General features: G+C 30.1%; 2 long non-coding RNA genes across 2 annotated transcripts in view; one reads left to right on the top strand and one right to left on the bottom strand.

Moving 5' to 3' along the window:
* LOC111083084 overlaps window positions 1-3,056 on the top strand; it is a 4,590-nt gene extending 1,534 nt beyond the window's left edge. Inside the window, exons 2-3 of the long non-coding RNA XR_002608789.1 lie at window positions 782-842; window positions 1,464-3,056. This is a non-coding gene — a long non-coding RNA (uncharacterized LOC111083084). The remainder of the gene's footprint in view (window positions 1-781; window positions 843-1,463) is intronic.
* Window positions 3,057-4,147: 1,091 nt separating this feature from the next.
* LOC111083083 lies at window positions 4,148-4,505 on the bottom strand. Its single transcript, XR_002608788.1, has 2 exons — window positions 4,452-4,505; window positions 4,148-4,313 (listed from the first exon to the last, which is right to left on the bottom strand). It is a non-coding gene; the product is annotated as an uncharacterized LOC111083083 (long non-coding RNA).
* Window positions 4,506-4,535: the final 30 nt, after the last annotated feature.

Below are 4,535 nucleotides of genomic sequence, written 5' to 3' on the forward strand. Positions count from 1 at the left end.
TCATGACTCAATTAATTAGTATATTTAGAACCTTTCAATATGACCAGGTGTTCATAACTCAATTAATTAATACATTTAGAACCTTCCAATATGACCAGGTGTTCATGACTCAATTAATTAGTATATTTAGAACCTTTCAATATGACCAGGTGTTCATAACTCACTTAATTAATACATTTAGAACCTTCCAATATGACCAGGTGTTCATGACTCAATTAATTAGTATATTTAGAACCTTTCAATATGACCAGGTGTTCATAACTCACTTAATTAATACATTTAGAACCTTCCAATATGACCAGGTGTTCATAACTCACTTAATTAATACATTTAGAACCTTTCAATATGACTAGGTGTCCATAACTCACTTAAATAGTATATTTAGAACCTTTCAATATGACCAGGTGTTCATAACTCACTTAATTAATACATTTAGAACCTTCCAATATGACCAGGTGTTCATAACTCACTTAATTAATACATTTAGAACCTTTCAATATGACCAGGTGTCCATAAGTCACTTAATTAGTATATTTAGAACCTTTCAATATGACCAGGTGTTCATGACTCACTTAAATAATACATTTAGAACCTTCCAAAATGACCAGGTGTTCATGACTCAATTAATTAATACATTTAGAACCTTCCAATATGACCAGGTGTTCATGACTCAATTAATTAATACATTTAGAACCTTTCAATATGACCAGGTGTTCATAACTCATATTTTACCAGTCACTGATAACATTGTTATTTCTTATATAATGTTAATCTTTTACAGGTCAGTGACAGTAGGGACCAACTGAAACTCTGGAATGCCATTCATCCACAGGAAGACAACAGTAAGAATAATTTCAAATATTCTCTACTAGAGTTGTGTCTGGTATTACTTGGTTGTCTTGTATGTTTTATACTAGATAACCAGCCGTAAGGAAAGAGTTGTGGCTGGTACTACTTGGTTGTTCTGTATGTTTTATACTAGATAACCAGCTGTAAGGAAAGAGTTGTGTCTGGTATTACTTGGTTGTTCTGTATGTTTTATACTAGATAACCAGCTGTAAGGAAAGAGTTGTGACTGGTACTACTTGGTTGTTCTGTATGTTTTATACTGGATAACCAGCTGTAAGGAAAGAGTTGTGTCTGGTATTACTTGGTCGTTCTGTATGTTTTATACTAGATAACTAGCTGTAAGGAAAGAGTTGTGTCTGGTACTACTTGGTTGTCCTGTATGTTTTATACTAGATAACCAGCTGTAAGGAAAGAGTTGTGACTGGTACTACTTGGTTGTCTTGTATGTTTTATACTAGATAACCAGCTGTAAGGAAAGAGTCGTGTCTGGTATTACTTGGTTGTTCTGTATGTTTTATACTAGATAACCAGCTGTAAGGAAAGAGTTGTGGCTGGTATTACTTGGTTGTTTTTCTTTGTTATGAAATCAACTAATTTCTTATTTTTCTTCCCAGATTCTCTTCAAAAGGAACAAAGTGCATTAGATGCTGTGTTTTCGGAACTGGAATCAATGTTAATGAATTAATATTCCTTCAGAAGTTACACAAAGACCCTTATTAAGGACAACAAACTTGTATCAATAACAGTGGCTGTAGTTATACTCGATAGATTCACCTACCACTTAGAAAATGAAAATGGTGTAGCATAGATTGAATGATTATTGAATCTTTCAGTTACTTGTTATTCTTTATATCCACTCATCTTGTACAGTTTATTTGTTCTTATTAATTACAATCATTCTCAAATTCACTGTGATTATTGTTTGTTTTGTTATAAATGCTGCATTTACTAAATTTCTCTATCAAAAAGTTTTAATAGCTTTTCTCTATTTACAAGAAAAATCTTATAACAGAAGCACCGTAAATCTGTACAAACAGACCCTTGATGTTCTCAATAACAGACTAAAAAGAGTTGTATTGTTAGTCAAAGTTCAAAGTCTTATTAAAACTCAAAATACGCATCAAGAAATAGTATTTAAAATTTTTAGAGACTTATTTCTTAAACTCATGAAATAATTAATGTACTAAACTTGTGTATTTTCTTCTGGTGGTGTGCTCACAGTTTTCTCTGATCAGTTGTGTTTGGTTTACTATGTTATTATAGTAGGGGAAGTGATAGTGAACATAGTTTGTAATTAAATATAGTTCATTATCCCTTGTTACTACTGTCTAATTAATAATACAGTTCATTATCTCATGTTACTACTATCTAATTGATAACACAGTTTATTATTCCTTGTTACTATAGTCTAATTGATAACACAGTTCATTATCCCTTGTTACTACAGTCTAATTGATAACACAGTTCATTATCTCATGTTACTACTATCTAATTGATAACACAGTTCATTATCTCATGTTACTACTATCTAATTGATAACACAGTTTATTATTCCTTATTACTATAGTCTAATTGATAACACAGTTCATTATCCCTTGTTACTACTGTCTAATTGATAACACAGTTCATTATCTGTTGTTACTACAGTCTAATTGATAACACAGTTCATTATCCCTTGTTACTACAGTATAATTGATAACACAGTTTATTATTCCTTGTTACTATAGTCTAATTGATAACACAGTTCATTATCCCTTGTTACTACAGTCTAATTAATAACACAGTTCATTATCTGTTGTTACTACAGTCTAATTGATAATATAGTTCATTATCCCTTGTTACTACAGTATAATTGATAACACAGTTTATTATTCCTTGTTACTACAGTCTAATTGATAACACAGTTCATTATCTGTTGTTACTACAGTCCAATTGATAACACAGTTGATTATCCCTTGTTACTACAGTCTAATTGATAACACAGTTTATTATCCCTTGTTACTACACACTAATTGATAACACAGTTTATTATCTGTTGTTACTACAGTCTAATTGATAACACAGTTCATTATCTGTTGTTACTACAGTCCAATTGATAACACAGTTGATTATCCCTTGTTACTACAGTCTAATTGATAACATAGTTTATTATCCCTTGTTACTGAAGTGTTACTACAGTCTAATTGATAACTCAGTGCATTAGAACTGTGTTATGAATTAGACAGTAGTAACAACAGATAATGAACTGTGTTATCAATTAGTCTGTAGTAACAAGGGATAATAAACTGTGTTATCAATTAGTCTGTAGTAACAAGGGAGACTGTAGTAACAACAGATAATGAACTGTGTTATCAATTAGACAGTAGTAACACTTCAGTAACAAGAGATAATGAACTGTGTAATCAATTAGACTGTAGTAACAACAGATAATGAACTGTGTTATCAATTAGACTGTAGTAACAACAGATAATGAACTGTGTTATCAATTAGACTGTAGTAACAACAGATAATAAACTGTGTTATCAATTAGACTGTAGTAACAACAGATAATGAACTGTGTTATCAATTAGACTGTAGTAACAACAGATAATGAACTGTGTTATCAATTAGACTGTAGTAACACTTCAGTAACAAGAGATAATGAACTGTGTTATCAATTATACTGTAGTAACAAGGGATAATGACTGTAGTAACACTTCAGTAACAAGAGATAATGAACTGTGTTATCAATTAGACTGTAGTAACAAGGGATAATAAACTGTGTTATCAATTAGACTGTAGTAACAAGGGATAATAAACTGTGTTATCAATTAGACTGTAGTAACACTTCAGTAACAAGAGATAATGAACTGTGTTATCAATTACAAGACTACCATTACACAACAATTAAAAACATACTTCCAAGATATACAAGACTTCCATCACACGACAATTAAAAACATATTTCCAAGATATACAAGACTCCCATTACACGACAATTAAAAACATACTTCCAAGATATACAAGACTTCCATTACACAACAATTAAAAACATACTTCCAAGATATACAAGACTTCCATTACACGACAATTAAAAACATACTTCCAAGATATACAAGACTTCCATTACACAACAATTAAAAACATATTTCCTTGATTATTTAAAATATTTAAAGGTAACTATAAAATATATTGATTTTAATGTAAAGTTAAAAACTGGTCAGTAAGAAACAATTTTTCTTGAACATCACCACCAACAGTAAATTTATACACTTGCTAGACTACAATATCAACTAAATTAAAAACATACTTCCAAGATATAGTTGTGTAATGGAAGTCTTGTATATCTTGGAAGTATGTTTTTAATTGTTGTGTAATGGAAGTCTTGTATATCTTGAAAGTATGTTTTTAATTGTTGTGTACTAGAAGTCTTGTATATCTTGGAAGTATGTTTTTAATTGTTGTGTAATGGAAGTCTTGTATATCTTGGAAGTATGTTTTTAATTGTTGTGTGATGGAAGTCTTGTATATCTTGAAAGTATGTTTTTAATTGTTGTGTACTAAAATTTTTGTATATGTTAGAAGTATGTTTTTAATTGTTGTGTAATGGAAGTATTGTATACCTTGAAAGTATGTTTTTAATTGTCGTGTACTAAAATTTTTGTATATGTTAGAAGTATGTTTTTAATTGTTGTGTAATGGAAGTC

Source organism: Limulus polyphemus, unplaced genomic scaffold (assembly GCF_000517525.1).
Source record: "Limulus polyphemus unplaced genomic scaffold, Limulus_polyphemus-2.1.2 Scaffold8128, whole genome shotgun sequence".
In the NCBI taxonomy this organism is placed as follows: domain Eukaryota; kingdom Metazoa; phylum Arthropoda; class Merostomata; order Xiphosura; family Limulidae; genus Limulus; species Limulus polyphemus.